At 42.2% G+C, this 20,524-nt stretch overlaps 1 long non-coding RNA gene across 1 annotated transcript; it reads right to left on the bottom strand.

Moving 5' to 3' along the window:
• Positions 1 to 1,381: 1,381 nt before the first annotated feature.
• On the bottom strand, positions 1,382 to 20,218 carry LOC307187163. Its single transcript, XR_013828536.1, has 3 exons — positions 20,202 to 20,218; positions 12,824 to 12,935; positions 1,382 to 1,402 (listed from the first exon to the last, which is right to left on the bottom strand). It is a non-coding gene; the product is annotated as an uncharacterized lncRNA (long non-coding RNA).
• Positions 20,219 to 20,524: the final 306 nt, after the last annotated feature.

The raw sequence follows: 20,524 nt of genomic DNA, 5'->3' as shown, positions 1-20,524 counted from the left end.
CACAGAGCGGCTGGGCCCGTAAGCCATGGCCGCTGAGCCTGCACGTCTGGAGCCTGTGCTCCGCAACGGGAGAGGCCACAACAGTGAGAGGCCCGCGTACCGCAAAAAAAAAAAAAAAAAAAAATATATATATATATATAGGTATGTATGTATATATGAATCACTTTGCTGTACAGTAGAAATTAACACGACATTGTAGGTCAACTATACTTCAGTATCAATTAGTTTGAAGGCACTTTTATAAATTAGGTCTTATTTCTCTTGTCCTTTCATCCTGGGACAAATGTGTAACAGAAACATTTGTTTACCTCCAGTAATAACCTGGATTACTCCGGGATGAACTCATATCACACAGAACTTTAACTGTTGAACAAACCATGAATACCAGTTACACCATGGGATGTCCTGATCCAATATAAAGTTTGTAAACCTTGTATCAAGCCTGCAGAATCCACTAAATTTGGAAATTCAAACTGAAATGAGGCCACCTACCCCATGACTTCTCCACAACTAGTTATACAACATCAACTGGAAACCATATACAATCAAATGAATGTAGACAGAAACGACTATAGCCTTCCTTTTTTTGCATTTTAGATGAAGATGGTATTTAAGGTGATGTCTTGGGCTGTTTCAGGGTGTTACTCAATTTCCTGGGTATCTGCCATGCACACAGGAGGTACCCATGTTAGTTAACTTGCTTGTGCAACTATATGAAGGTAGTTAATACCACAAAACTGTATACGTAAAGTGAATTAAATGCTAAAGTCGTGTTTTGTATTTTTAATGACAATGAAAAAAAAGTGCAGCGCTGATATTTGTTACAAAAATGAACATTAAAAACATTCTTAGTGAAAAAAGCCATACAGAAAAGGCCACCTAGATCCCATATTCATCTTGTCTGCTTCAAATCCATCACGGTTGTCCAAATGAGGGGGAAACTCAGTAATGGGTCCAGAAAAAGAAAACCGGATCAGGATGGAAAAAGACATTTTCATACAGTTGGGACAGTAGGTGAAAGTTGAAGTGGGGCTGAGTATTAAATTATAATGTGGACATCAGGATTTCTTCATTTAGGGGTTATGTGCTGGTTCCGTGGGCAAAACACACTGAGCATTTTGTGTGAAGTGGCAAATGTGAGTACTTTTTGCCATTATTGCAACTTTTCTGTACATTTTAAATTACTGGAAAGTAAATTACTTTTCTAGACAACCATGTCAGTATCATGCCAGAAACTCAGATAAGACAGACATCAAATTTTGTTATAGAGGCCAAGACTTACCCAGACCATGTTCAACCAAAGTTGTGATACTTATTTCCCTTGGCGGAGTCCGCATGGTATGAAGAGGCACCGTGGGAAGAGTATATTAGTAGCTACCATCTCTTGGGTCCTGTGGACTACCTGGGGTGCAGTAGAAACTGTGAGATTTTAGTATTTAAATTTTTCACATTACTTCAAAAAATATGTTAAAAAATAAATTCAGTAAAGTTGCAAAATATGGAATCAGTATACACAAATCAGTTTTGTTTCTATACACTAATAATGATCCACCAGCAAGAAAAATTAAGAAAACAATTCCATCAAAAAGAACGAACTATTTAGCAATAAATTTAACCTAGGACATGGAAGACCTATACTCAGAAAACTATAAAGCATTGATAAAGAAACTGAAGACACAATAGAAAACAATATTCCATGCTCATGCATCACAAAAATTACTATTATTAAAGTGTTTGGGAGAGGGGGAAGATGGCGGAAGAGTAAGACGCGGAGATCACCTTCCTCCCCACAAATACACCAGAAATACATCCACACGTGGAACAACTCCTACAGAACACCTACTGAATGCTGGCAGAAGACCTCAGAACTCCCAAAAGGCAAGAAAGTCCCCACGTACCTGGGTAGGACAAAAGAAAAAAGAATAAACAGAGACAAAAGCATAGGGACGGGCCCTGCACCAGTGGGAGGGAGCTGTGAAGAAGGAAAGGTTTCCACACCCTAGAAGCCCCTTCACGGGCGGAGACTGCGGGGGCGGAGGTGGAAGCTTCGGAGCCGCGGAGGAGAGCGCAGCAACAGGGGTGCGGAGGGCAAAGCAGGGAGATTCCCGCACAGAGGATCGGTGCCAACCTGCACTCACCAGCCCGAGAGGCTTGTCTGCTCACCCACCGGGGCGGGCGGGGCTGGGAGTTGAGGAGCGCAGGGAGAGGAGCTGAGGAGCGCAGGGAGAAGACTGGGGGTGGCGGCGTGAACACAGCCAGCAGGGGGTTAGTGTGCCACAGCCGGGAGGGAGTCCGGGGAAAAGTCTGGACCTGCCGAAGAGGCAAGAGACTTTTTCTTCCCTCTTTGTTTCCTGGTGCGTGAGGAGAGGAGATTAAGAGCGCTGCTTAAAGGAGCTCCAGAGACGGCGCGAGCCACGGCTAACAGCGCGGACCCCAGAGACGGGCATGAGACGCTAAGGCTGCTGCTGCCACCAACAAGAAGCCTGTGTGCGAGCACAGGTCACTCGCCACACCTCCCTTCCGGGGAGCCTGTGCAGCCCGCCACTGCCAGGGTCCCGGGATCCAGGGACAACTTCCCCAGGAGAACGCAGGCTACTGCAACATCACGTTGGCCTCTGCTGCCGCAGGCCCGCCCCACACTCCGTGCCCCTCCCTCCCCCCCGGCCTGAGTGAGCCAGAGCCCCCGAATCAGCGGCTCCTTTAACCCCGTCCTGTCTGAGCAAACAAACAGATGCCCTCCCGCGACCTACACGCAGAGGCGGGGCCAAATCCAAAGCTGAGCCCCTGGGAGCTGTGAGAACAAGGAAGAGAAAGGGAAATCTCTCCCAGCAGCCTCAGAAGTAGCGGATTAAAGCTCCACAATCAGCTTGATGTACCCTGCATCTGTGGAATACCTGAATAGACAACGAGTCATACCAAATTGAAGAGGTGGACTTTGAGAGCAAGGTTTATGATTTTTTCCCCTTTTCCTCTTTTTGTGAGTGTGTATGTGTATGCTTCTGTGTGAGATTTTGTCTGTATAGCTTTGCTTCCACCATTTGTCCTAGGGTTCTATCCATCCGGTTTTGTATTTTTTGTGTTTTTGGGGTTTTTTTTTTTAAAAATTTTTCTTAATAATTATTTTTTAATTTAATAACTTTATTATATTTTATCTTACTCTATTTTATTTTACTTGATCTTCTTTCTTTCTTTCTTTTATTCCTTCCTTCCCTCCTTTCTTCCTTCCTCCCTCCCTCCCTCCCTCCTTTCTTTCTTTCCTTCTTTCCTTCTTTCTTTCTTTCTACTTCTACTAATTCTTTCTTTCTACTTTTTCTCCCTTTTATTCTGAGCCATGTGGATGAAAGGCTCTTGGTGCTGCAGCCAGGAGTCAGTGCGGTGCCTCTGAGGTGGGAGAGCCAACTTCAGGACACTGGTCCACAAAAGACCTCCCAGCTCCACATAATATCAAACTGCTAAAATCTCCCAGAGATATCCATCTCAACACCAGCACCCAGCTTCACTCAACGACCAGCAAGCTACAGTGCTGGACACCCTATGCCAAAAAACTAGCAAGAGAGGAACACAACCCCACCCATTAGCAGAGAGACTGCCTAAAATCATAATAAGTTCACAGACACCCCAAAACACACCACCAGACGTGGACCTGCCCACCAGAAAGACAAGATCAAGCCTCATCCACCAGAACACAGGCACTAGTCCCCTCCACCAGGAATCCTACACAACCCACTGAACCAAACTTAGCCACTGGGGACAGACACCAAAAACAATGGGAACTACGAATCTGAAGCCTGCAAAAAGGAGACCCCAAACACAGTAAGATAAGCAAAATGAGAAGACAGAAAAACACGCAGCAGATGAAGGAGCAAGATAAAAACCCACCAGACCTAACAAATGAAGAGGAAATAGACAGTCTACCTGAAAAAGAATTCAGAATAATGATAGTAAAGATGATCCAAAATCTTGGGAATAGAATGGACAAAATGCAAGAAACATTTAACAAGGACCTAGAAGAACTAAAGATGAAACAAACAACGATGAACAACACAATAAATGAAATTAAAAATACTCTAGATGGGAGCAATAGCAGAATAACTGAGGCAGAAGAATGGATAACTGACCTGGAAGATAAAATAGTGGAAATAACTACTGCAGAGCAGAATAAAGAATAAAGAATGAAAAGAACTGAGGACAGTCTGAGACCTCTAGGACAACATTAAACACACCAACATTCGAATTGTAGGGGTTCCAGAAGAAGAAGAGAAAAAGAAAGGGACTGACAAAATATTGGAAGAGATTATAGTTGAAAACTTCCCTAATATGGGAAAGGAAATAGTTAATCAAGTCCAGGAAGCACAGAGAGTCCCATACAGGATAAAACAAAGGAGAAATATGCCAAGACACATATTAATCAAACTGTCAAAAATTAAATACAAAGAAAACATATTAAAAGCAGCAAGGGAGGGCATCCCTGGTGGTGCAGGGGTTGAGAGTCCACCTGCTGATGCAAGGGACACGGGTTCGTGCCCCAGTCCGGGAAGATCCCACATGCCGCGGAGTGGCTGGGCCTGTGAGCCATGGCCGCTGAGCCTGCGTGTCCGGAGCCTGTGCTCCAAAACGGGAGACACCACAACAGTGAGAGGCCCACGTACTGCAAAAAAAAAAAAAAAAAAAAAAAAAAGCAGCAAGGGAAAAACAACAAATAACACACAAGGAAATCCCTATAAATTTAACAGTTGATCTTTCAGCAGAAACTCTGCAAGCCAGAAGGGACTGGCAGGACATATTTAAACTGATGAAGGAGAAAAAACTACAACCAAGATTACTCTACCCAGCAAGGATCTCATTAAGATTTGATGGAGAAATTAAAACCTTTACAGATAAGCAAGAGCTGAGAGAGTTCAGCACCACCAAACCAGCTTTACAACAAATGCTAAAGAATCTTCTCTAGGCAAGAAACACAAGAGAAGGAAAAGACCTATAATAACAAACCCAAAACAATTAAGAAAATGGGAATAGGAACATACATATCAATAATTACCTTAAATGTAAATGGATTAAATGCTCCCACCAAAAGACACAAACTGGCTGAATGGATACAAAAACAAGACCCATATATATGCTGTCTACTAGACACCCACTTCAGACCTAGAGACACATACAGACTGAAAGTGAGGGTATGGAAAAAGATATTCCATGCAAATGGAAACCAAAAGAAAGCTGGAGTAGCAATTCTCATATCAGACAAAATAGAGTTTAAAATAAATACTATTACTAGAGACAAATAAGGACACTACATAATGATCAAGGGATTGATCCAAGAAGAAAATATAACAATTGTAAATATTTATGCACCCAACATAGGAGCACCTCAATACATAAGGCAAATACTAACAGCCATAAATGGGGAAATCAACAGTAACACACTCATAGTAGGGGACTTTAACACTCCACTTTCACCAATAGACAGATCATCCAAAATGAAAATAAATAAGGAAACACAAGCTTTAAATGATACATTAAACAAGATGGACTTAATTGATATTTATAGGATATTCCATCCAAAAACAACAGAATATACATTTTTCTCAAGTGCTCCTGGAACATGCTCCAGGATAGATCATATCTTGGGTCACAAATCAAGGCTCGGTAAATTTAAGAAAATTGAAATTGTGTCAAGTATCTTTTTCTGACCACAACGCTATGAGACTAGACATCAATTACAGGAAAAGATCTGTTAAAAAAATACAAACACATGGAGGCTAAACAATACACGACTTAATAACGAAGTGATCACTGAAGAAATCAAAGAGGAAATCAAAAAATGCCTAGAAACAAATGACAATGGAGACACGACGACCCAAAACCTATGGGATGCAGCAAAAGCCGTTCTAAGAGGGAAGTTTATAGCAATACAATCCTACCTTAAGAAACAGGAAACATCTCGAATAAACAACCTAACCTTGCATCTAAAGAAATTAGAGAAAGAAGAACAAAAAACCCGCAAAGTTAGCAGAAGGACAGAAATCATAAAGATCAGATCAGAAATAAATGAAAAAGAAATGAAGGAAACGATAGCAAAGATCAATAAAACTAAAAGCTGGTTCTTTGAGAAGATAAAAAAAATTGATAAACCGTTAGCCAGATTCATCAAGGAAAAAAGGGAGAAGACTCAAATCAACAGAATTAGAAATGAAAAAGGAGAAGTAACAACTGACACTGCAGAAATACAAAAGATCATGAGACATTACTACAAACAACTCTATGCCAATAAAATGGACAACCTGGAAGAAATGGACAAATTCTTAGAAATGCACAACCTGCCAAGGCTGAATCAGGAAGAAATAGAAACTATGAACAGACCAATCACAAGCACTGAAATTGAAACTGTGATTAAAAATCTTCCAACAAACAAAAGCCCAGGACCAGATGGCTTCACAGGTGAATTCCATCAGACATTTAGAGAAGAGCTAACACCTATCCTTCTCAAACTCTTCCAAAATATAGCAGAGGGAGGAACACTTCCAAACTCATTCTACGAAGCCACCATCACCCTGAAACCAAAAACACACAAGGATGTCACAAAGAAAGAAAACTACAGGCCAATATCACTGATGAACATAGATGCAAAAATCCTCAACAAAATACTAGCAAACAGAATCCAACAGCACATTAAAAGGATCATACACCATGATCAAGTGGGGTTTATTCCAGGAATGCAAGGATTCTTCAATATACACAAATCAATCAATGTGATACACCATATTAACAAATTGAAGGAGAAAAACCATATGGTCATCTCAATAGATGCAGACAAAGCTTTCGACAAAATTCAACACCCATTTATGATAAAAACCCTCCAGAAAGTAGGCATAGAGGGAACTTTCCTCAACATAATAAAGACCATATATGACAAACCCACAGCCAACATCATCCTCAATGGTGAAAAACTGAAAGCATTTCCACTAAGATCAGGAACAAGACAAGGCTGCCCACTCTCACCACTCCTATTCAACATAGTTTTGGAAGTTTTAGCCACAGCAATCAGAGAAGAAAAGGAAATAAAACGAATCCAAATCGGAAAAGAAGAAGTAAAGCTGTCACTGTTTGCAGATGACATGATACTATACATAGAGAATCCTAAAGATGCTACCAGAAAACTACAAGAGCTAATCAATGAATTTGGTAAATTAGCAGGTTACAAAATTAACGCACAGAAATCTCTGCCATTCCTATACACTAATGATGAAAGATCTGAAAGTGAAATCAAGAAAACACTTCCATTTACCATTGCAACAAAAAGAATAAAATATCTAGGAATAAACCTACCTAAGGAGACAAACGACCTGTATGCAGAAAATTATAAGACACTGATGAAAGAAATTAAGGATGATACAAAGAGATGGAGAGGTATGCCATGTTCTTGGATTGGAAGAATCAACATTGTGAAAATGATTCTACTACCCAAATCAAGCTACATATTCAATGCAATCCCTATCAAACTACCACTGGCATTTTTCACAGAACTAGATCAAAAAATTTCACAATTTGTATGGAAACACAAAAGACCCCGAACAGCCAAAGCAATCTTGAGAACGAAAAACGGAGCTGGAGGAATCAGGCTCCCTGACTTCAGACTATACTACAAAGCTACAGTAATCAAGACAGTATGGTACTGGCACAAAAACAGAAATATAGATCACTGGAACAGGATAGAAAGCCCAGAGATAAACCCACGCACATATGGTCATCTTATCTTTTATAAAGGAGGCAGGAATGTACAGAAGAGAAAGGACAGCCTCTTCAATAAGTGGTGCTGGGAAAACTGGAAGGGTACATGTAAAAGTATGAGATTACATCACTCCCTAACACCATACACAAAAATAAGCTCAAAACGATTAAAGACCTAAATGTAAGGCCAGAAACTATCAACGTCTTAGAGGAAAACATAGGCAGGACACTCTATGACATAAATCACAGCAAGATCCTTTTTGACCCACCTTCTAGAGAAATGGAAATAAAAACAAAAATAAACAAATGGGACCTAATGAAACTTAAAAGCTTTTGCACAGAAAAGGAAACCATAAAAAAGATGAAAAGACAACCCTCAGAATGGGAGAAAATATTTGCAAACGAAGCAACTGACAAAGGATTAATCTCCAAAATATACAAGCAACACATGCAGCTCAATATCAAAAAAAAACAAACAACCCAATCCAAAAATGGGCAGAAGACCTAAAGAGACATTTCTCCAAAGAAGATATACAGACTGCCAACAAACACATGAAAGAATGCTCAACATCATTAATCATTAGACAAATGCAAATCAAAACTACAATGAGATATCATCTCACACCAGTCAGAATGGCCATCATCAAAAAATCTAGAAACAATAAATGCTGGAGAGGGTGTGGAGAGAAGGGAACACTCTTGCACTGCTGGTGGGAATGTGAATTGGTACAGCCTCTATGGAGAACAGTATGGAGGTTCCTTAAAAAACTACAAATAGAACTACCATATGACCCAGCAACCCCACTACTGGGCATATACCCTGAGAAAACCATAATTCAAAAAGAGTCATGTACCAAAATGTTCATTGCAGCTCTATTTACAATAGCCCGGAGATGGAAACAACCTAAGTGCCCATCATCAGATGAATGGATAAAGAAGATGTGGCACATATATACAATGGAATACTACTCTGCCATAAAAAGAAACGAAATTCAGCTATTTGTAATGAGGTGGATAGACCTAGAGTCTGTCATACAGAGTGAATTAAGTCAGAAAGAGAAAGACAAATACCATATGCTGACACATATATATGGAACTTAAGGGAAAAAAATGTTGTTAAGAACCTAGGGGTAAGACAGGAATAAAGACACAGACCTTCTAGAGAATGAACTTGAGGATATGGGGAGGGGGAAGGGTAAGCTGTGACAAAGTGAGAGAGTGGCATGGACATATATACACTACCAAACGTAAAATAGATAGCTAGTGGGAAGCAGCCGCATAGCATAGGGAGATCAGCTCAGTGCTTTGTGACCACCTAGAGGGGTGGGATAGGGAGGGTGGGAGGGAGGGAGATGCAAGAGGGAAGAGATATGGGAACATATATATAACTGATTTACTTTTTTATAAAGCAGAAACTAACACACCATTGTAAAGCAATTATACTCCAATAAAGATGTAAAAAAAAAAAATTTATTCTACCTAAAACCATCAACAAACAGTGCCAGGAAAACTAGACACCAGTCTCCAAAGAACGACACTGGTCACCATGTACGCTGCACATAAAACTAAAAGCGCACAGTATTCCACATTAAACCCTTTCTCTCCTGAGTGCCCTGAAGATGCACCCCGCCCACCCAGCGGTCAGCTGCACAGGAGGATTCTCCACACTTGCTCATTTTTTCCTCTTGTGGAGTCTCCTCACCAGTGGTTCCTGAGAAAACCCAGCTCGTCAGTGTGGAGAATGCCTCATGGTCCAGAAACCTAAGCCCTGACAGGAGACAAAGCTCCTGTCTGCTTTTCACAGAGCAAAGTCTGTGGGCAGGGTGCACCTGTGCCCCCAGGGTCACACAGGTGGGTTCGGCGCCCCCTGTGGGATGTGAGAAAAGTGCCGGGAGTGCCACACTCACAAACCCAGAGGCCTCATGTGGAAGGCAGTTCTGCTGTATATACTAAGTTTGGAAATCGAAACTGAAATGGAGCCAAGTATCTCGCTGTGTCTTCTCAAAAGAGGGTTAAGGAGCAATTAATTACAAACCATATGTAATGAAATGAATGTAGACACAAACTTTACGACTTAACCCAAAATTCACTCAAAATGTCCATAGACAAATTTAAATTACCAAACTATAAAAATCCTAGGAAAAAAAACGATAATCTACATGACTTTGGGTCTGGTGACCTTATTCAGAAAACTGGAAGACAAACCACAAACTGCAAGAAACTATTTCCAAAACACATGTCTGATAAAGGATTTGCACTCAAATTATGCCAACAACGCCATTAAAATTTGGTAAAGGTAGAAACACACACCTGCCCCAAGAAGATAAACAGGCAGTAAATAAGCATACAAGAATAAACTCAAGATGCTGGTGGAATGCATGTACAACCAGCTTTGGAAGACACTTTGGCAGTTTTTTCCAAATCTAAAAAGTCTCACCTTGGGATCCAAGAAGTGTACCTCTTGTATTTAGACAACTGCTTTGAAAAACTGTGTTCAAACCAAAACTAGCATCAAGCAATGCACAGCAGCTCTATTCACAATGGCTAAAAACTTAAAGATATCAGGATGTCCTTCTGTAGATGAATTCATAAGCAAATTAGGGCACACACATGTCAAGGGGTGCAGAATACACCACCCCAAAATATGCCCATTTGACAAAACGATTATTTTGGACTGAGTAATTTAAGAAGCAGCAGACCCAGGAGAATCTTTCAAAACCAAGTGGAAAATGCCCTTTTAGGAGGTGCATTTGCATTTATTAGGGATATCTCCATTTGTAAGGGTATGTCCCTCTCTGGACCAGGAATTGAATGATGACTAAATATCAAGAAAAGCTTGTTGGGACTCCCCTGCTGGTCCAGTGGTTAAGACTCCATGCTCCCAATGCAGGGGACCAGGGTTCAATCCCTGGTCAGGGAACTAGATCCCGCATGCTGCAATTAAGAGCCCGCATGCCGCAACTCAAGATTCCACAGGCCGCAACTAAGACCCAGCGCAGCCAAATAAATAAATGTTTAAAAAATTAAAAAAAGCTTGTCAATGAAATAGACCTGGATGTAAATCTGTGTAACAACCATACCCTTGTTTACTGGGCTTTGACTAATAACATCCCTTAAATGGCTGCCTCCATTCCCTAACATCTTGCTTTTGTTCTGAAGATAGCATTTAAGGTAACGGCTTGGGCCATTTCAGGGAGTGACTCAGTTTTCCTGGGTATCTTTCAAGTATACAGGAGGTATGCATGGTATATATTAAACTTCTGGTTTTTTTCTCCAGTTCATCTCTTTTTCATTACAAGGGGAATCTCAATAAAGAACATAGAAGTGTAGAGGGAAAATTATTTTCCCTCTCATATACATGCAGTGCGATAGTATTCAGAGATATAAAGGAATGGACAATCATCAACCCGTGCAAAAAAAAAAAAAATAGATGCATCTAACACTTACATTGCTAAGTGAAAGAATCCAGTCTGAACAGCTACACACTGTATGACCTCCTTCATATGACATTCTAGAAAAGGCAAAACTGACACGGTAAACAGTTTACGGAATATGTGGTTGAAACAGTCCATATGATACTTCAGTGGTGAATACCTGTCACTATGCATTTGGCTACACCCACAGATTGTTACAACCCAACAAGTAAGTTACAATCTATCCAAACTTAGCTACTTAGGATATGGGAGTGTCAAAGACTGCAATACAAAATGTAACAAAGAATCTAACTGATTCAGAAATGTATGAAAAAACTCGCTGTTGGTACTGGGACAAATGGGCTGACCTAAGTTAACTTTGGAAAGGTACAGAATCTGTAGGCCAAAGACAAAATGTGCCATACATACACAGGGGACTCTATGTTCTTTCCCATGAGGGGCAGCAGCTAACAGTACTGAAACTACGATATCAGTCCCCAAATGGAACAAGCACTGAATTTAATAAATGACAAATGGTGGAAGCCAGGTTTCTTACCACTGGAGTTGGATGTTACAGTCAAACAAAGGGAGAAGTTTACAATATCCATGTCATAACAGATCCGGTTGGAGATATCAGTATAAACTATCTTTAGCCTGCACATAGTTCCACATGGAAACCTTTATAATTATGTGTATGTGCATAGGCTGGGATACATGCATATATTTCGATGTACTGTCAGCTGAGCATATTTAGCTCCCACATGTAAGTTTTTAATACCATTCTCTAATAAAAGGAACAAGGCCTCTTTGAAGAAAGGGCTGATGCTAGGACTGAGACAGTAAATATATGAAGCAGGATAATCTTAAAATATCAGAAAGTTGGGCTTCCCTGGTGGCGCAGTGGTTGAGAGTCCGCCTGCCGATGCAGGGGACACAGGTTCGTGCCCCAGTCCGGGAAGATCCCACATGCCGCGGAGTGGCTGAGCCCGTGAGCCGTGGCCACTGAGCCTGCGCATCCGGAGCCTGTGCTCCACAACGGGAGAGGCCACAATAGTGAGAGGCCCACATACAGCAAAAAAAAAAAAAAAAAAAAAAAAAAAATCAGAAAGTAAAGAAGTACCAAAAATTTTTAAAACCCACAAAAGAAAAATTATGTAAAATGAAAACAAGAGCAAATGGAAAAAGCTCTCAACAGCCAAAGCAAGAATGAACTAACCAGTCTAATAATGTAGTGCTGGATCATAACCAAAAGTTTACAATAATTATTCACGTGTCCCAACTGGTATAAATAAATTACATAGTTTTTGATGAATGGTGTTAAACAGAAATCTCCTGTGCAGAAAGCTTCTAAACAACGTATATAGCCACTCAGCTGTCCATCCGGATGTGAAGCTAACCCCTCTCTCCTCAAGTGTGGCTTCTGCATTATGACTTCCTCCTATATAAGACACACAGGATGGACATGGGAAAAAATTAACCTCACTGTGGGAAAACTTGACAAACATTACCTCAGCTAGGTGACCAAAATTAAGAATATAAGGGAGAAGTTCCCTTAAGAGCCTGTCCTCTTGATATATAGTGAAGAGGAAGCACTTCACCTCTGTGGTCTGCTTTTTCAAAGCCAAGTCTAACCACGACAAAACCACCAAGCAAATCCCAGCGCCCGGCAGTCTATACAATACCTGAGCAGCCCTCCTCCACGCTGTCAAGGTCATGGAAACAAGGAGAGTCTGAGCAACTGTCAGAGCCCAGAAGAGTCTAAGCAGACATGATGACCGCATGTCCTCTCAGATCCTGGAACAAGGAAAGGTATAACAAAGGGAACGTGAATAGGGGCTTCAGTTAATAGTAAAGTACGAGTATTTGTTCATTATTTGTCATGATTCTGTAGAAAATTAGACAGGAAAAATTAAACGTCAAATAAGAGAAACCTACTGTAACAAACTGGAAATCTAGAGGAAAAGGGGGATTTCTTTGTAAAAACACATTACCCAAATAATGGACCCTAAATGAAGGAAAACACAAAAAGGCCAATTAACCACTGAGGAACCTCTTCCCCTACTGGCTATCCTATCACTGTTCCAGGCTTTCCCTCTCCCGGGACAGGGAAGGAGCAGGGACAGAGCTGTTTGGCAGCTCCCCTAGTATATGACCCCACCCAGTGTCTTCACCTCCCACAGCCATGCCTACCCAGTGAGGACACCTGAGGAAGGGTCAGGGATTATTGACTCAGATGTATCAACCAGAACTTTTTCTTTTCCCAGCAACTGGACACACTTACGGAAGTAAAATAAATTAGTATTTATTGTAAGGGTAGAAATACATTAATACTTGCAAGTGGCAAGTTGAAGAATGGGTTTGGACCTGGCAGGTCCAGTGGCTCACACTGTCTCAGTGTGACCTTGCTTCTCTGCAAACCTTTGTCCCGCTCAGTGCCTTTGGGGGACCCCATTCACAGGCACAGGCTCTCTCACTGCACTTGGGCCAACAGCAGTTCTAGGCTGACAACCACTCACCATCCATTTTCCGAGAAAGAGTTTCTCCTTTTCTTGGATTCCAAGAAAGTCATGGTTTTAAAATGCCTTTGATCTGGCTTGGGTTGCATTCTCATCCTTGACCCATCACCAGAAGATGGAAAATGGGACTGGCTAGATGTGGGTTGTAAACCCATCTTCGAGCTGGGTGGAACATGGGGTCATCCTTCTGCAACTGTTTGGACTGGAAGCAGGTGAGATATAATTCCCAAAGGAAAACTGAGGCCCTTGGGCCTGAGAACAGATGCTGGCCGGGAGAAAGCAACAGATTCTATGTCAATGACAGCTCACTGCACAGCACAGAATCTGACACAAAAGAAAGAAAGAGGTTCACTTAGGGTCAGGGGCTGCAGCAACTCATCCAGTGCTCTTACTGTCCCTCCCAAGACTGCAAGTTCTTTCACTTGCTGAAAAGTCAGGATCATTGGTGGTGGTAAACTCTAGTCTCTTTCCTTGGGCATCAGGTCCTCACATCTCAGAGGCTGGCCCAGAACAGCCCATGTGCCGTCAGAAGACACACAGACCTCATTCCTGCCCCTGAGAGGTGGGAGTCCTTGAGTTATGCCATCTCCCTGGCCATATTAATTGCCCATCCCTGAAAAACAATACTGCTCCTTTTCCAGTTTCTTCTCTCTCCTTTACCAAGAGGAAGAAACCAAATGCTAGGTTGGTAAGGACACTTGTGCAATGAAGTAACGGGAGGCTCGAGAATTCTTCCATGCCATGGAACCCATAGTTGGCAGGCTTTCCAGAGGCCACATGGATGCATATGGCTCTCCAAGACAATGGCAGTGGCAGTGTAAACCTCACACTGGGAGGTCCAGTTGCTCTTTGATTCTTAATGAATATGCATGTCAAAAGTTTCTAACGACTGAAAGGACAGAGGATTGCAGGGCCATGGTCTGCTGCATGGGTGTTGTGTCAGGGCCACACTCCAATGTCTAGAGGATTACTACCTGTCTTGGCAGCCTATGAGGCTGTGAGCAGGAGGCCTTTTTCTCAGCCACATGCATGTTGGTAGTTGAAACTTCTCAAAGGAATGTCTACACTGCCCAGGTAGCTCTTGAATTGCCCGGCATCATGATCAGCTCCGTAACTGTACATGAGGGCCTGACAATGCCCAGGCTGGACTGAGCTAGAGGACCACATATACCTGCCTGCATAGTCAGAGGTCGACGGCTGTCCTGCCTGAGACTTGATCATCTATTCATGCCCACTCAGATGGGACAAAGGATGCCTCCAGTGCCAGGAGGGCCCCACCAGCCCTTAATAAGGCAGCATCTGGGGGCTGGCAGGTCACTGCACCCAGTCCTTTATAAATCCACACATGTCCACTGAGTGCCCTCCAGTCTGGGCTGTGCTGGAACCTGGGGCTGCCCAGGCAGAGTAGGGCCAGCATCACCCTTCCCAGGTAGGAGGGCAGAAGGAAACCATGCGTGACTTCTGACACCCTCCCCAATGCTTGACAGAGGTTGAAGTGGATAAGAAACAGTCCGAGACAAGAACAGACATTTCATTCTTCTCTCAGAGCCCAGGACTGGGCGAAGGGAGGCCAGAAAAACAGTTGTTGACCTCAGCTCCCTGACTCCTGTTTGACCCTGGGCAAGTCCTATCCATTCTGGAGGCTTCAGAGAGAAGGAGAGGGGAGGGCAATGAGGGCCAATTGTGCTTAAACCTAACTCTAACCTTTACCCTAAGAACCCTAACCTCTAACTGTAATGCCCTAACAACCCTAGCCCCAGACCCCTAGACCCTCGCCACTGACCCCTAAACTCTAATCCCTGACCCTTTAACCACAACCCTCTACCCTGACTCTCCAACAATGACCCATAACCCTAAACCGTGACCGCTGAACCCTCACACTAACTCAGCCCCAGGCCTAAAGCCTGGCCTAGTGGGTACCGAGAAAGGACCCTATGAACTCTCAAATAAACCAAGGAATTAAATTTTCCCGACCACGAATTTAGCAATGATTTCTTAGATTTGACAGTAAAGCATAAGAAATGAAAGAAAAAAATAGATACATTGGATTTCCTCCAAATTACAAACCTTTGTGCATCAAAAGAGGCTATCCAGAAAGTAAAGAGACAGCCCACAGAATGGAAGACAATATTGGCACATGATATATCTCATATGACTCTTTACCTAGAACGTACCCAGGACTTTTCCAACTCATCAACAAAAGACAAACAATACAATTTTTGAAACAGACAAATAACTTGCATGGACTGCTCTCCAGGCAAGACATACAAATGGTCAACAAGGACATGAAAAGATGTCAAACGTCAGGAGTCATGATGCAAATGCAAATTAAAGCCACAGTGTGATGCCCCTTCACACACACTAGAATAAAAATAAATTTTAAAATAAATTTTAAAATATGTAAATAAAAATAATAAATGTTGGCAACAATGCAGAGAAATTGGAACCCTTAAAAGTTACTTGTGGATATGTACAATGGTGCAGTCTATGTGTACAAACCTTTAGCATTTACTCAAAAATATAAAATATAATTACCATGTGGTTCAACAACTCCACTCCTAGATATATACCAAAAAAATGGAAAACAGGTGTTCAAACAAAAACTTGTACACCAATTATTCATAGCAGCACTGTTCACAATAGCCCAGGGTAGGAAAGATTTAAATGTCCATCAGCAGGTAAACGGATAAGCAAAATAAGGTAGATCCATAAGCTGCATTATTCTGTCATATAAAGGAATAAAGTAAGATTATACAGCCGCTGTGGAAAACTGTATGGTGGCTCCTCAAAAGCATGGAAAATGTATGATCCCTTGATTCCACTCCAGGCTGTACACCCAGAATATTAGAAAGCAAGGACTGGAACAGATATCTGTACCCCATATTCATAGCAACATTATTCACAATAGCCAAAAGGTGGAGGCAACACAACACATCCTTCAACAGATGAATGGATAAGTACAGTGTAGTATATACGCAATGGAATATGATTCAACCTTTAAAACTAAGGTAATTCTCACACATGCTACAATGTGGATGAACCTTGAAGTCATTATGCTAAGTGAAACCAGCCAGACACAAAAAGGACAAACGTTCTATGATTCCACTAGTATGAGGTATCCAGATAAGTCAAATCCAAAGACAAAGTAGAATAAGGTTGCCAGGGGTTGACGGGAGTTAGTGTTTAATGGCTACGGTTTCACATGCGGAAAATAAAGTTCTGGAGATGGATGGTGAGGATATTTTTACAACAATGCGAATGTACTTAAGGCCACAGGACTGGATACTTACAAATGGTTGAAATGGGGCTTTCCTCATGGCACAGTGGTTAAGAATCCGCCTGCCAATTGCAGGGGACACAGGTTCAAGTGCTGGTCCTGGAAGATCCTGCATGCTGCAGAGCAACTAAGCTCGTGAGCCACAGCTACTGAGCCCTCGTGCCACAACTATTGAAACCCGTGCGCCTAGAGCCCGTGCTCCGTAACGAGAGAAGCCACCGCAATGAGAAGCCTGCACACGGCAACGAAGAGTAGCCCCTGCTCGCCGCAACTAGAGAAAGCCTGCGTGCAGCAACAAAGACCTGACACAGCCAAAAAATAGAAAATAAAATAAAATATTTTTTAAAAAGCTTTTAAAAAATGGTTTAAATGGTAAATGTTATGTGTTTTTAATCCCAATGGAAAAAATGAATGAAATAATGATCAATGCTACAATGCGGATAAACAGTGAAAACATCCCAAGTGAAAGAAGCCATACAGAAAACCACCCAGATCATGCTCATCTTGTACACTTTCAATCCAGCAAGGTTTTTAAAGTGAGGAAAGTGAGGAAAAGCCCCACTGATGGTTCCAAAAAGAGAAAACTGGTGAAAGTTGAAGCGGGTCTGTGGATAGGATTATAATGTGGAAACCATAATTATTCCTCATTTTGGGGTTATGTGCTGGTTCCCTGGGAGAGTGGCCCTCCCAGTCTCACAGGGTAAAACAAACTGGAGTATTTTGTGAAGGTGGAAAACTTTATACTGCTATTTAAAGTTTTTTATATACTTGAAATTTACTAGAAAATAAAGCACTTAGCAAAACAACCATGTCATACCATGCCAGAAATACAGACATCAAACTCTGTTACAGAGGCCGAGCCCTACCCAGATCCAGTTCGCCCACAGTGGGGACGCTAATCACCCTTGTAGGAGTCCACATACTACAAGAGGCACCATGGGAAGATTATATTGGAAGCCACTATGTCTTGGGTGCTGTGGATGACCTGGATGTAGATGAAACAGTGGGATTTCTGAATTCTAGTTTTCCACATTCAACCACCAAATAACTGTTACAACTAAAAAATGAATTCAGTAAAACTGCAGGATACAAAAAAAAACAAAGAAAAATCAATGCACAAAAATCATTTGTGATTCTATACACTGATAATGAACCATCAGAAAAAGAATTAAAAAAAAAAAAACCCTGGGCTTCCCTGGTGGCGCAGTGGTTGAGAGTCCACCTGCCGATGCAGGGGACACGGGTTCCTGCCCCGGTCCGGGAAGATCCCACATGCCGCGGAGCGGCTGGGCTCGTGAGCCACGGCCGCTGAGCCTGCGCGTCCGGAGCCTGTGCTCCACAACGGGAGAGGCCACAACAGTGAGAGGCCTGTGTACCGCAAAAAAATAAAATAAAATAAAAAAGAAAGAAAGAAAGAAAAAAAAAGAAAACTTCCCCACTATAACTTATAAATACGAATGTAAAAATCTATCACAAAATAATAGCAACATGAAACCAACAGAACTTTAAGTGGATAATGCCATAAGCAAGTATCTCTACACCAGAAGTTTCAGGTTGCTCAACATATTAAAAGTAAGCAATGTATTAAAGCACAATAATGGTGTGAAGTAAAAACACATACTCATATCAATTAATGCAGAAAAACTACAGTGAAAATCCAGTGTTATTTCATGACAAACACTCAAGAAAGCAGGACTAAAAGGAAATTATTTCAATATGGAAAAGAGTAGTACAAAAAGCCACAGCAAACATCATGCTCAATGCTGAAGACTGAAAGATTTACTCCTGAAATCAGGAGCAAGGCCAGGAAGCTGGCCTCCATCACCGTTACTCAGTGGTGACTGGAAGTTCTACCCAGACTCTTGAGGAAAAAATGAAAGGCATCCGTGGGTGAATGGAAAAATTAAAACTGCGTCTCTTCACAAAACATAGGTCTCATCATCTTATATATAAAACTACCTATAATCAGCAAAGAAATTATTTGAGCTAATCAACTAATTAAGCAAAGTTATAGAACAAAATACCAATTCATGAAAATCTGTCTTATATGCATACACTAGCAAAAAATAATCTGAAAAAGAATTTATGAAAACAATTCCATTTTAAATAATGTCAACATCAATACTTAGGAGTATATTTAATCAAGGTACAAGACTTGTTTTATGTATGTAAATTTGTACGTTTGAAATTACTGGAAAGTAAATTACTTTTCAAAACATCATGTATGTCAATAGCACGCCAGAAAAGCAGAGAAAACATCAAACTTCCATATAGAAGCCAAGCTTTACCCAGATCCAGTTCACCCAAAGTCCACATGTCATTTAGAGGCACTGGGGGAAGGTTATATTAGGAGCCACTGTCCTCCGTGTTGCGGACGACCTGGATACGGTAGAAACAGTGGGATTTTTGAATTCCAATTTTCCACTTCATTCCACAAAAAAGCTATTAGAACTAATAAATGAATTCAGTAAAGTTGCAAAATCAATACACAGAAATCAGTTGCATTTCTAAACACTAATAATGAACCATCAGAAAGAGAAAGAAGGCAACCCTATTAACAACTGCATCAAAAAGAACAAAATACCTGGGAATAAAGTTAACCAAGGATGTGAAAGACCTGCACACTGAAAAGTTTAAGACATTGATGGAGAAACTGAAAAACACACCAATAAATGGAAAGACATCCTGTTCTCAGGGAATGGAACAATTAATATTGTTAAATACCCATTCTACCCAAAGCAATGGACACAGTGAATGCAATCCCTCCCAAAATTCCATGGTATTTTCCCCCAAAATAGAGCAAATCCTCCTAATATCTGTGTGGAACCACAAAGGACCCCGAAGAGCCAAGGCAACTCTGAGAAAGGAGAACGGGCTGGAGGCATCTCCCTCCCTGACTTTACACTTCATCACGAAGCTACAGTCACCAAAACAGCGCAGAACTGGCTCAAAACAGGCGCAGGGACCAGAGGAACAGGACGGAGAGCCAGAATTCAGCCCACACGGACGGGGTCAGTTAATTCATGACACAGGGACCAAGGACACACCACGGAGCACGACACTCCCCACAATAAATGGTGCTGGGGAAACTGGACACCCCATAACTCATGCTGGCTACCCTGCACACAAACCTGACCCAAAACCCAGCTTTGCACACCAAGCCCTTCCTCGGTCATATGAAGACGGACCCTCTCGGCCGTCAGTCGCCCACAGGAAGCTTCTCCCCACTTTTCCTCACTGTCTCTTCACCTTTCCCTCAGGCATCACCTGGGTCCTCAGGAAACCTCTTCCCTAGTCAGCGTGGACGCAGCCCCACTTTGTCCTGAAGCCGAAACCCCAGCGAGTCCTAAGGAGACCGAGCTCCTGTCAGCAGAGACGCTGAGCCGGGCGTCCCACCCGAAGCCCCCGCCCCCGCGCCTGAGGAGGCACAACTCCTCTCAGCTGCGCTCAGAATCCAGTTCGCAGGGAACGCGCATGCGCTGTGGGTCAGAGAGGCGAGCTCGGCGCCACCCTGTGGTCAGTGCAGGAAGTGCAGGCCGCGCCTCCCTCACAGGTCACTGGAGACAGCGGCCCCTACTGACAGAACTGCT

The sequence above is a fragment of the Stenella coeruleoalba genome (genome assembly GCF_951394435.1).
Source record: "Stenella coeruleoalba genome assembly, chromosome: 5".
NCBI lineage: Eukaryota > Metazoa > Chordata > Mammalia > Artiodactyla > Delphinidae > Stenella > Stenella coeruleoalba.
Note: the sequence above shows the minus strand (reverse complement) of the source record. Positions and strands in the feature narration are given on the sequence as shown.